Here is a 14,182-nt window from a genome sequence, read left to right as displayed (position 1 = left end):
TTTTCCTCAATTTTCGCAATTAAATATTGGCATCTTTCCTGGAACAGCCATTGATGTATTATGCTCACAGTCGGTCACAACTATTGTAATTGATCTTGAAACAGGATTTTTCTACTTTTTTAACTTTTTTATGGTAAATAAAGTTGCAGATGCATTTAAAAAAATCCATTTAAAAGTTGTGACTCCCCCACTTAACTCTTTCGCCTCTTTTGGGACTCTGAGTACACAAAGCAGCATATGAATACTTTGTAGAAAACAATGTTTTTTTTTAATTATTCAGAACTGATAAAAATCCTATTCTTGTGAATGATTACAAACTATAAGGATGTCTAAATGTAAAATATTTTTTGTGTAGGACCTCAATTAATTTCTGAGCAAAGATATTTTTGATTTAAAAAAAAAGTGAAATTGGCTTACAGTATATGCTGCGGTCCGGAAAGAGTTAATGAGTTCAATAATGCCTTTAAAAATACAACAAAAAAATTTCTATGGATACTACAAAATAAAATATAATTGTTTTATCACAATTTAAGTTGAAAAATTTACATAAAAGCGTTTTTGTTTGTTGCGGCAAATGCGGAAAATATATATATTTTTTTATGTTATAAGATGTTTTATATTTTACAAGTGAAATAAATGTATGATCCGTGCACGATGCATATGCATAATGTATATGCTGCACTTTTCTATTTATAAATTTTCGATTATAAATTTTCTAAAGCGCATTTTTACGCAAAAAACTACTTTTATTATCGTGGTAAAATAACAAACCAACAATTATCGTTTTTTTAATACTGTACGCATTCTTTTTTAAATTAAAAATTTATTCAATTTGATGATTCATTTTTTAAATTAAAATGATATGCATTTATATTTTTTAGAAGAGAGTTTTTAAATACCTTTAAAGTCAGGAAAATATGCTAATTAGTTGGAAATCATTTCAAATAATTTTGAGTAGACTATGTATACCATTAAATAAAAATGATAGAGGCCCTATGTTCTTGATCTTCTTGGTATTTCCATGAGGTTCCGAAGTTTTTTCAATATTTCTCGAATTTAGAATTCATTAAATATCAAAATATCTTGAGAATTCCCAAGAATTTCTTGGGTTATTAATTTTCTAAAATCACAGCGGACAAGAATTCTTGGCAACGTAATTTTAATTTAGGTGTAGTGTATTTTTTTATAAATGAATTCACAATATATTTTGATAAAATTAGACAAAAAAAATTAAATTTATTGGTCGGAAAAGGTATAAGAATACATATTATTCAAAATATATTATAAATATGATTTTTTAAAATTTTTGTGAATCTTACATTTTTTGCATTATTTTTTAATGTCAAATGTGGTTATTGTAAGAATCATAAAATTGTAATAATGGAAAAGGTTAACCTTAGCTTCTACACAACTCAGCAAAGACAAAAACCAAGTGCATTAAAGTCTCTCACTCGATTGGGGAAAAAGAATAACTTTCACTAATTGCCACTGCGATCGCTAGTGTAACTTCGAGGTCAGCAGAGCTCAGCTGAAAAAATATATGTTTTCAGCTGATTTGAAAAAGCTTAGCATTTGGTGCTCGCTGGGAACACACATGAGGAGAAGATCTGTTGAGTAAAATCTTCAAAAAAAAAAAAACGAAATATTGCTATCAAGAGAACACAAGGAGTACTAAAGTAAGATGAAGGTTTTCATAAAGTCTAGCTATCATGAATTATATAAAGGAAAGCTAAACATTAGCTATTGTAAAGCAACTTCATCAGCAAAACGTTTTCGAATTGTAAAGCAACTGACGATGTTTCCTTAAATTTCTGACAACATGTCATAAAACACTGCGGTGACACGATTTTGATACAATATCTTTTCTAATTTGTTTTTCATCAACCATTAATATTTACTTGGTAACCCTTTCTATTTTAGTCGAGACACAAATGGGAGTATTATAACAGCTAATTGGGAGATTTTATTTAGACACAAACCTCAAGAGGAGATTTTCCAAGACTCGTTGGTGCGTAGCACAGTGGGGTGCATTTTTAAAATACACTCGTTTAAAAGCATACTTAGGAGTAATTTCTTCTATAAATTTAGGAGTAACACTATTGAAGCTAATGTAATATCCTGTCTAAGTATATTTAAAGTAATTTCCAAATTACTTACAATCACTATTAGTTGAATCACATAGAGTATACATCGCTACGTCGATGCACCAGATAAGCTACTCGTTGGTATCAGACGAGTAATTTGTAGAGCGGCAGGAAGTGGCAGAGATGAATAGGCTGACGGAGATTCCGATATATTCCGTACCGCAGGAGTACTTTCCGAATTGAGGTACTTGCTGTGCAAATGCGGCGACAGTACTGTCTCGTTATAGAAGTTATATAGGAAGGGACTTGTAGCTGCCGCCGTAGATAGGTATGTGTAGTACTGGTGTGCTGGGATTGGGAGTCCATGTCCATATCGACATTTTATTATACTCGCAGCTGCAAAATAAACATCCTGATTACTTAACTAATAATATTGTAATATCCGGTAATCATGATTAACCAATGACTCGCGGGCTCTTTAGTGGACGATAGAAATTGACTCGAACACCCCGCAGATTCAAATCCTTCTGTAACGACTTCTTTATAACCTAAAGTACTCGCCGCACGTACTTAAGAATCTGCAAGGTATGTGAGTCAATTTCTCTCGGACACTAAAGAGCTCACGGGTGCGAGTGAGCGTTTCAAAAATTATCCCTCAGGTTTGAAAGATCCGGGAAGAATAAATTTGTACTTTTATTTACACTAACGGCCAAAACATTAAATACACCCTTCGTAAGCTTAAATACACGTGATTTGGACCGGGAAAACGCTGTAATATCCAGTTCTATTGACTGAATTAGTTTCATATATAAACCTAAGAACAGTTTTAAACAAGATTTGAGAAAATACATGAGCTACAAAATTTATAATTTGAGGATCAGTCAAAAATTAGCTTTTTTGAAAAAAATGCAAAAGTAGCCCCACATTCTAAAACTGATCTAATTTTTTGATAATCATTTAATATAAGCTAAATACTATTAGTAAATATTATTAAGAGTCAGAAAAACTGAAAATAATACCGAGGGAATATTTTTGATACGGATTGTGGTCGGTTTCCGATGTGATGTGTTCTGAAAGGGGTTTCTTCTTTGAATATTGAAATTTTCAACCCAAATTCTACTTTTTCATATATTTTTTATTATTTTTCAAATTACTATTTATTCTTGTTGCAATTTCATTTCTTTTACTTCATTATTTTATTTAAAAAACATGAATAAAATCATCAAATTTAGTTTTCCTCGAAGAATTTTCCTTTAGCTTTGATAAGCGCCTCACAAATTCGGGACATCCTGTTGATCAATTTCTACAAAATGTCAGAAGGAACTCTGCCAACATATCCTGAAGTGTTTCCACCAAGATTGGAACTGATGTCGCGCCTTCTCTCAAACCATCTGGTCTAGAAAATTCCAGAAAATTTCGATGTGGCTACAATTGGGTGATTGGGGTGGCTAATGCATGTATTTTAGGACCCTGCGTTTCTCTTTCTCAAGAAGGAAACCTCTACAAAGCTTTGAGGAATGCTTGGGATCGTTATCCTCTTGGAAAAAAAACCCACGCCCAATAAACCGAATGCATTAGCCACGCCAGTCACCCGATTATAGCCTCATTGCACTTCTTTTGGATTTTCTCGACCACAAGGTTCGAGATTAGGCGCGACATCAGTTCCAATCTTGGTGGAAACACTTCAGGATGTGTGGGCAAAGTTCCTTCAGACATTTTGTAGAAATTGATCAACAGGATGTCCCGAATTTGTGAGGCGCTTATCAAAGTTAAAGGAGGATACTTCGAGGAAAACTAAATTTGATGATTTTATTCATGTTTTCTAAATAAAATAATGAAGTAAAAGAAATGAAATTGCAACAATAATAAATAGTAATTTGAAAAATAATAAAAAAATGTATGAAAAAGTAGAATTTGGGCTGAAAATTTCAATATTCAAAGAAGAAACCCCTTTCAGAACACATCACATCGGAAACCGACCACAATCCGTATCAAAAATATTCCCTCGGTATTATTTTCAGTTTTTCTGACTCTTAATAATATTTACTAATAGTATTTAGCTTATATTAAATGATTATCAAAAGATTAGATCAGTTTTAGAATATGGGGCTACTTTTGCATTTTTTTCCAAAAAGCTAATTTTTGACTGATCCTCAAATTATAAATTTTGTAGCTCATGTATTTTCTCAAATCTTGTTTAAAACTGTTCTTAGGTTTATATATGAAACTATTTCAGTCAATAGAACCGGATATTACAGCGTTTTCCCGGTCCAAATCACGTGTATTTAAGCTTACAAAGGGTGTATTTAATGTTTTGGCCGTTAGTGTATGTGTAAAGGGAAAATAATTTTAACTAGGATAATTTTATAAAAGACGAACAACGCCGAAAGTCTGACACACTCAAAGTTGCACTATGGAAGCGCTTTAGCAAACAAATACGTATGAAGGTGTTTCGTAAATGTCTGCTTTTAAATTTAACTTTTTTTGTTACTATGTTGATCAGTTTCGTTCGAAGTTCCCCATAGTGTAGTAGTGCTTTCACGGGTCTATATTTCCATAACTGATTTATTGTTGATCTGCGAACGACTATATTCCCAAGTAAAGTATAAGGATAAGCTGTCAGTAAAATGCTAAGTGGATTAGAAGTCTCTCTCCAATAATTTGACAAAGCAATATCAGAGTGTATTGTATTCAAAATTTGATATAACGATTACAGTTATTAGTATATCCATACGTAATATATTGGAAGTAATTCTTGCGTTCTAATTCATAAATTACGGACTTCGCGAAACTACAGCCTTTAACTTTAATCCAAAGTGGTAAATGTACTATTTCAAGTTTAAAGTTAAAGGTTGTAGTTTTGCGAAGTCCGCAATATATGAATTAGATTAAAATAAAAATAAAAAGAATAAAAATTCAAAAATTGTTAAAATTTCTCAAAGACATTAACATAATTAATCAAATTTGAAGAAATGAAAATGAACACTGAGAGAAATCCGAAAAAGTTAAAATAACATTCCGGAAATGTTAATTTTACCCTGCATTTTTGATCCGAAATCGGTGTAAATATTACCCTTTTTAGGTGTATTAGGGGTTAAATTAACCCTTTTTCATGTTAATTTTACCCTTAAAAAGGTGTAAAATTAACATTAAAAAATGTTGATATATTTTTACACCTAAAAAGTGTTAGAGTTACGAGGAAAAAAAGATAATCGCATCCTCTTTTTTTCTCAGTGAACCATAAAATGTACAAAAAATTGTAAATCACAATATCAGTCACGGGGTAATCATCTTCTAGATGGACCCCTAATAAAACAAAAAAATCTTCATAAATCTTAATAGAGAGAACTTGAGAGTATTATAGAATATTACACAGGACACTGACTAAATTCACTTCTTGTAAATTTGGATGTAGACGTTACCTCAACTTGCAGAGGTTGTAGAGAGAGTCTGATAACAGTACACTGAGAAAAAATTTGGGTGCGAGTAACTTTTTTTCCTCATAACTTTAACACTTTTTAGGTGTAAAAATATATCAACATTTTTTAATGTTAATTTTACACCTTTTTAATGGTAAAATTAACACGAAAAAAGGTAACTTTAACCCCCAATACACCTAAAAAGGGTAATATTTACACCGATTTCGGATCAGTACTGCAGGGTAAAATTAACATTTCCGGAATGTTATTTTAAATTTTTCGGATTTCTCTCAGTTTAGGACACATTTTTTGTTACTGTTGCAATTTCTCAAGCCAGAGAATTATTATTTTTTTTTTAAAGAAAGAATTGACGACCCTAAAGGATGTCAAAAGAGTCGCACCTCAGAGGATTCTACAGTTCAGCCAGTTATTAAAAGAATTGGAGTAAGGTTTGTTAGGGAGACATAAGGGGCTCAAATATAGAGAGCCTAGGTGTCTTCAGCCTACAGATCTCACCATGCAATCTACCGATTACTTAATCCATATGTATTTGATTATTCAATTCTTAAAAATATTTTTGTTTCATTTTAATTTAACCCTATGATTGGCTGAAGTTTTGAATTCGCTCAAGCTCTAGTCAATCAGAAGCCTCGATGGAACTAAAATATTTTATAAGATAAAATATTTACTTAGGGCTCTTAGGCTAGAGTAATCGCTCTAATCCAACTGTCCTGAGTTTGAATCCCCTTGTCACCATCAAGAATTCTTTGGCATTAAATGTGTTGGAATTTCATTTAGTGAGTTGTTTTCACGGGGAATGAGACTGGCATCTTCATCCCTGTATACGAAAAATGCATTTCTAAAAATCGGTCTTAAAAAGACTTCGATCTTCTCTGGAACGTTGAGCTAGCATTACCTCCATTTATAAAATTAAATATTTAATTATGTGTGAATAAGTCACAAATCTAAAAAAAATCTAGGTTGGAATGCAATCGGGACTATTTTTTGGTTATGCATTTCGGCGAAATACGTTGCTCATGCAAAATTTGCAGAAAAATTTAGGGGTAACTAAAGTATCAGATTATTAGTCGATATTAACCATTAAAAATTCAATATACTTCCTCTTTGTATGCAAAATGTACATCCCTTCTTTGTTGGTGCCGTTGAAAAAGGCGGAAAAATCGATCATCAGGTGCAAGTGTGTATAACTGGAAACGTTTACCCATAAAATTCACGTGAAAGAGTTGGAGGGGTTTTGGGCCAGAGGGTTGATCGTAAAATTGACTATAAGGAAAATACATTTCAAACTTTTAGTTTTCAAGCCATTTCTTCTCTCTCGTCAGCTCCCCATTCTCCCCAACCATTCTCTTGTTCAACATTCAGGTTATATTGAGCAGGGAAAATGAGATATTGTAATCTCCATGTGTACACCTTAAGAATAGATATGGCTGATGGGTGGTATATGGCCCATAAAAGTCACTATGCACAAATGCACATAAATCGCTTTTCACCCTGAAACTCGCTAAGTAAACTTTATTGTAATTACTCTGCATGTTTGATGCATCTTCATGGGGAATTTCATAAGAAAACCCAAACTCTCCATACCACAAGAATAATCTTGGCCAAAAATTTTCCAGAACAGTTGCAAATTAATAATGGTAATAAATACAGTATGGCGGAAAAGTTTCTTCTTCAAGCTCTGTGGTTTTCTGAGAAAAAAAATATTTTCTTCTGCTCCTCTGCAAATTATTCTAAGCAAATATAAGTATTAAGTTTATCTTAATAGAGACAGAAGACAGAAAATTAAAAAAAAAACGAAAAGAAGAACATGAAGGTAAATATACATTTGCCATTAAAGATTGTAAGTTACACATAAAATGGGATGTATACAAAAAGTACCGACATGTAAAAAAGTACAAACATCTTATATTTGTACGGATGTCAAAGAATATTTGCCGCGTTGCTTCACTAACATTTAATAGATATCCTTCTCATATCTGAAATTATTCTTTGAGCTTTAATTCTTTATTTTTGTCTTTAAAAGAGTGATTCGTATTTCCGATAATGGTTTTTAACTTTTAAATGTCAAATTTATTTAACTCTTATGGATAATCGCAGTGATTTTTTACATTAACTAAGTTGAAATGGATATAGCTTCTTAGATCAACAATTATCGTTTGTAACCTAAATCAGCTATTCTGAGTTAGCTTTTTTGGCTCCGGTACACCTTTTAAATCAGGAATATGTCATGAGATCAAAATTCACATCTCTTTCTTTTTCACGCGCCTTGTATATGTCTATCTCATTCTATCGCAATCCAAATTCAATTGAGCCAAATTGAATTTGTTGTGACGTTTAAAAGAAGAAGAAGAGTGTAAAAGAATGAGATGCAAAACGTGCACATATGCAAAACGTGTGAGAAAGTAAGGAATTTGAATTTCGACTTCATTATACAGCTGATCTATAAGTTGTGCCAGAAGCATTAGGTTTAAGTTTAAGTACTTATGGCGCTGGCACAGCTTTTCAATTGAGTGAAAATCAATAGATTGAAATTTTACCTCTTACTCTTTCAAACTGAAATTAGATGTAGCTGTCTCTTTCTGTCATATGAAAATTTAAATTGAAATTCTAATTTTCGTTTGACAGAAAGAGACAAATATATCTTATTTCAGTTTCAAAGAGTAAGAAGTATAATTTCAATCGATTGAATTTCACTCAATTGAAAAGGTGTGCCAGCGCCATAAGTACTTAAACTTAAATCTAATGATCTACTGAGAATTTGAAATATTTTCTAAAATGGGCGTGTTCTAACTTATATACATGTGATTATATATCAGAATTTTAAGTACTAAAACAAAGGCATCATATTAAACATTTAGGTTTATAAAAAGAACTTATAAACATTTGAAATACGATTTAGAGAAGAGAACTCAAAAACAAAAACTAAATATTTCACAGGCTTAACTAAGTATTTTTGTCATTTTTAACCTCAAGAGATACACTGAGAGAAATCCGAAAAAGTTAAAATAACATTCCGGAAAAGTTAATTTTACCCTGCAGTATTGATCCGAAATCGGTGTAAATATTATGCTTTTTGGGTGTATTAGGGGTTAAAGTTACCCCTTTTTATGTTAATTATACCCTTAAAAAGGTGCAAAATTAACATTAAAAAATGTTGATATATTTTTACACCAAAAAAGTGTTAAAGTTATTAGGAAAAAAAGTTAATCGCACCCTCTTTTTTTTCTCAGTGCACGTGCACGTGTTTTTCTCTTATTAATTTGAAATTTGGGAATTTCAATCTATATAGATTATTTTGAAATTTCGAATATTTTTTTAAATTGTTGTTTAGTATCTTTTTATTTTTACATTTGTTGGAACCTTAAATTAAATAACACATATAAAAAACTATAAAATGCCACAATTAGGAAAAACCATCTCATAAATTGAATAAAGCGTGTCCACGACAAGATTGTTCCAAATGATTTGATATTTTTATGACAGATGTCACTAGCTCCGCATTTTCATTGTATGTAAACATTGTAACACGTGTTTTTATCTTTTTTTTGGTGAAAACGCTCATCAAATTCTGTTCATTTTTCACTGAAATACGAAATAATAATGGAAAAGAGAAGGGAACTGATCGTGTCCACGTATCTAAATAATCCTGGAATCAATTACGCGGACCTTGGACAACTCACAAATATCTCACGCCAGACCGTCCGGAGGGTGATTCTTCGATTCCTCGACATTAAAACCACTGCCCAGAAACCTGGATGTGGAAAAAATTGGGGTATTGGAGATCGTTATTTGGAGAAAAAGGTGATCATCCGCTACAAGAACAATCCTTCGACATCTCGTCGGTGGCGTCTACCTCTGTCGTATCTGCATTTGTTTTGTATCTGCATTTGGTGAAAGCTACAATACAGACGTCCCCTCTTGCGTTAAATGCTGACACAAAAGAAATGTAGATACGACAGAGGTAGACGCAACCGACGATCTGTTAGAGCAAGGCGTTCTTCATGCAGGGCACCATGCACTCGTCAATTTACATCACGGAGTGCCTCCAAAAACGCCTGTTGTCTTTGTACAGATGCCATGACATACCCCCGATCTTCTGACCAGATTTGGCGTCGTGCCATTACTCAAAAGCAACCAAAAAATGGTACGAGGAGAACGACGTTCGTTATGTTCCCAAGGCTATGAATCCGCGAAACACTCCAAATCTCCGTCCAGTTAAAACATATTAGGCTATTATCAAATGCGATCTGAAGAAGAAGGCTAAACACGTCGAGATCATCGAGGACTTCAAGAAAAAATGGAATGAAACAACCAAGAACCGCGGTGATGATCTTCTACAGACCTTGATGGGGGGACTCAAGTAGAGGATTTGAGATTTCGCCAATCAAATATTTGAATAAAAAAAAGTGATTTATCTAATAAATCTACAATAAATTAAAGTTTCAAAAGATATTTTTCATTTTTTCAACATTATGTAGATTGCATTTTTAAAGCATTACTTTTGGGAACAATTTTATCGTAGACACCCTTTAATTATCTCAAGACCATTGACTTCTGTTATTCCCTACAAATCCATGTTTTTTGACCTTGTCCTTATCCAATTTTTGTATAAGAATCTCGCGTGTTTACGGAAAAAGTTAAGCTATAAGAATAAAACCTAGGTCTGAAGACCGTTTAACGCCCGATTTTTATCTCTCCATCTTGCCTATTTTATGAATAGGGTGTTAAGTATATTTAATATCTTACCAATAAAATTTTAAAGTACTAATATGGAGATGGAAATTTGAAATTTATTTGGGATGAAGAAGCATAAACATTCAACTTAGCACATTGCATTATTTTATTTGCCAATGGAAAATATATTTAGAATAAATATGGCAAATAACATTAGGTAGTAAAATTTCAATTTCCATAAAATCCAAGTGGACAATTCAAAAGTGTTTAATTTGTATTTTAGTGGAGTTAGGTGAGGTTGTTTTTTGTACTAATTGCATTTTAGCATCTCCGCAAGGCAATCACTTGGATGCGTTATGCTGCAGAATATAACCTTATTGGAGAATTCACACTTTTCCTTGTAACTTTCAATTGACTCCGACTTTAATGTCAAAATACAATGAGTTGATGCATAACATTTTATATTGTTTCTTTTTTGCTAATTTCATGTAAAATTCATGATATATAGTAGAATTCATTGTTCTATCTCTTGTGTTATTTTTTAATGCATTTTATATTGAAGCAGCACAAGTTATTGCTCGTTATTGCTTCAAATAATAATTGTAGTAAATTATTTTGTTCTTCTTAGATATCATAATAACAAAAGATGGCAATAAAAGTGATTTGTATGGCGTGCAAATGTTCCTTACAGACGGTATTATACTGATTATACATATGTATATTATTCCTATTACACTTTTTCTTTACTATCGTAATTAATTAATAGAGCACTTTTAATGTCATCTCGAAGGTGAAAATCTCATTGAAATGGAAAGAATGAGTTTTGAATTTAAATCCATATCACTTTTTTTATTATTATTTTACCTCTCAGTCCATTGTTGAGCCTTTCAGTTATACTGTTAAAATGAATGATAGCCTCATTGTGAAGGAGCATTTTGACTGCGAGTGGCAACTTAAGGAGAGTTTGTAGCAATATTCCATGTCTTTGTGACGTTGAAGAGTTATTAGTCATAAAAAATTTTTTTTTGCACAAGATGCTGAGAAAAAAAGAGAATCTTCTGCAGTTGATGCTTTCGGTTGGTTCCTCATTCATTGCCATGTCACAAAGACACGATGAAGATGCTGTAAAAAGGATGATTCGACGAAATGAATTCAGTTTCCTTCATGAAAAACTATCGAAGGCACATGCAGAGATTATATGAGAACACATGGGGTGCATAAGTAGATTTTACTGTTGAATTGTGTGGCTTTTCAGATTCATATTCTCACCTTCAACTGCTAAATTGGCCTTAAACTTTCAGTGGGTTCAATAACTCTTCCCAAATATTGACTCTTTGAGTATTAATATTTCCGACTAATTGTGGTTTACAATACCTTGTAATTATTTTAAATTGAAGGTGACAATAAAAGTTCCTATTTATCGATTTATGCAAAGGCTCCAGAAAAGTTTTGTTGGCATAGTGCTAAATATTTGAATAGGTAATTAATCTCTAAAGGGATGGATGAATAAAGACTACGAAGAAAAAACAAAAATCGAAAAGTACAGGTTTAGTTCATATTACCGTGCTTACAGTGTAATCAAATGGTGACTGTCCTAGACAATCGTAAGCGAAAAATCAACACCGATTTTTCGCAAGAATCGATATGTCGGCTTATTGGACCATTATTTTCAAGAATCGACCAAAAGATCAACCCTTAAAATATCGATAAAACGGATTCATTTAGGAAGAGGGATTCCATGGTACGGTTGGTAAGAGCGTTAGGCTCTTGGCCAGTGTGACCCCTGACTCGATTGTTACAGTTGTGAGATCGAGTCCCGCCCTGTGAAAATTATTGCAGCGTATAATGGGACATATTTTTCATACCCGAATCTGAACAAAAGTTTCTAAACTGAATTATGTACCAAATACAAAAAGCCTAAAAAATGAATAGTAAATTCAAATCGGAAGGATCGCGATTTTGATACTATTCTCCCAAGGGTCGACAAGTAAGAACAGGGTTCAGCATTGAGTCCAATACTTTTTAATAATGTGATGGACTATTTAACTTCCCACATACAAGAACCTGCACCGTGTTGCCTCTTGTATGCTGATGATGTGGTATTGGACGGAGAGGATAGGATCACCTTGGAACACGCCCATGGCAAGTTGCCTGAAAATTGAAGCCACTTTCTCATACTTCGATTTAAATTTATATGGGATTTTTTTTGCGCTCGCTACCGTTATGCTAAATATTTAAAAAGTGAGAAGCTTTTCCGTATTATAAGATACCTTTCCGTGTGGAGGGATAAATATACTAATTTTTTGTTTAAATAAATTTTTTCCTCGGAACACTGCGAGCTGAGTCCGAGATCAATAAGAATTGGCTTCAAATAGCTCCATATAAAAAAAAATAACTTGCCACATGTTTGCCTTGGAACGAAAACTCGAGCGTTTGAGGGGTGCTTTGGAGAGCAATGGCTTCCGAATTAGGAGGACAAAAACGGAATACATAGTAACCATTTGCGGAAATTCACCAGACGTATGAACCCCGCCAACTATATGATTGCTGAGATGCAGGAGCGTGCCACTTGGCACCTTCGAAGTATAAGGACCGACCCCCGATAAGGGGACATAACGGCGGATAAGTAAGTAAGTAAGTAAGTCGACAGGTAAGAACATTTTTTGTGCAGGTTGACAGTTCTTTACAAACATAACAAGCATCACGTGACTGGATTTGCAATTGTATAAGGATCATAAGGCGGTTTCAGTTTTGAAAGGATCAATAGATCGGTGCGATCTTTCCAATAATACTCAGATCGTCATGATCGTCACAAGGATCGGTACGATCTTTGAAATAATCGACAGACTGGTGTGCTTTTTAAAGTACCGATCAAGGATCTTTTAAGGTACCAGTAGATCAAATATTAATCAAGGATCAACAGATTAATGTGATTTTTGTGAAAAAAAACAGAACTACACGGCATTAAAGAAAAATTTACAAAAATGATTAGAGAAATCAAATCAAATTTTAAACTCCAATGAATAGTTAATTACTGATATAACCCAAATTCATAAAATAAAGGCTGATATCAACAAACTCGTTCTCTTTTAATTCCTGAACCTTAACCTCGTCACTAGTGCATACACATCAATACGAATAAAGGTATAAAAATTGTGGAAATAATCATAAATTCCATTACACTTCTGTTGAACAACATTTAAAAAAAAAACAAAATGTAAGCCAATCAGTAGCTAATGTGAACTAATTGTATCAACAATGCAATTAGTGGTAAAAATTTCAACTTGTTTGCATCTTCAAAAATTTAATAAAACAATGAACAGCATTGTGACAATTTTTGCCATAATTCATCCAAATTAGCTCATGGTACTGGAATTTATTGAAAAGTACATCATTTGCAAATGATAATTTAGTTACAATAAAAATTCAATTACACCTCTTTGTTGTACAGTTCATTTTGCCATTCCCCATGAAAATCACAAAATATTTTAGTCAGGTTCGTAAAGGACAAAGTGATAATTGATTGACAATATTACGTTTTTCCAACTAATAACTCCTGTATAGTGACACTCTGCCTCTTTCGCAGGTAATTTATTACTTTGTGTTTTTATGCAATTTGAATAGATCAAAATTGCATGAATAATTTATTATTGTTACATTCATTATTGGCGCGTGAATTTACATTTATAGACAGACACAGATCATTTTACACAATTTAGCTATTCTAAGAATATTAATTAGAATTCTTGGGTAATTTTAGGTATTAACGTAAATCTTCACCAAATAATGTGATGTTTTAAAAAATTGTAAATATATAAACAAAATTGTTAACATTGGGGAGCGCTCCCATAAGTATACCCAACGACCATTAATACTTAAAAGTCTAAAAAACCCTTTTTGACTCTTTGCAGCGAAAAGCTCATTTTAATTTTAATTAATTTATATAAGATCTAAAAATCTAAAATTGTTGTATAATGGAATATT

The 14,182-nt window shown here is 32.4% G+C and overlaps 1 protein-coding gene across 10 annotated transcripts in view; it reads right to left on the bottom strand.

Moving 5' to 3' along the window:
- The window catches only part of LOC129807293 (protein doublesex), a 228,148-nt gene that overhangs the window by 49,980 nt on the left and 163,986 nt on the right, over positions 1 to 14,182 (bottom strand). For 9 of the 10 annotated variants that reach the window (XR_008752257.1, XR_008752262.1, XR_008752263.1 and 6 more), the window contains one exon: positions 2,158 to 2,480. The gene's annotated coding sequence lies outside the window, so the exon portion shown is untranslated. Of the gene's footprint in view, positions 1 to 2,157; positions 2,481 to 11,062; positions 11,321 to 14,182 lie in introns of all 10 variants that reach the window. The other variant, XR_008752258.1, reaches the window with a different exon arrangement.

This window comes from Phlebotomus papatasi, chromosome 3 (genome assembly GCF_024763615.1).
Source record: "Phlebotomus papatasi isolate M1 chromosome 3, Ppap_2.1, whole genome shotgun sequence".
Lineage (NCBI taxonomy): Eukaryota > Metazoa > Arthropoda > Insecta > Diptera > Psychodidae > Phlebotomus > Phlebotomus papatasi.
Note: the sequence above shows the minus strand (reverse complement) of the source record. Positions and strands in the feature narration are given on the sequence as shown.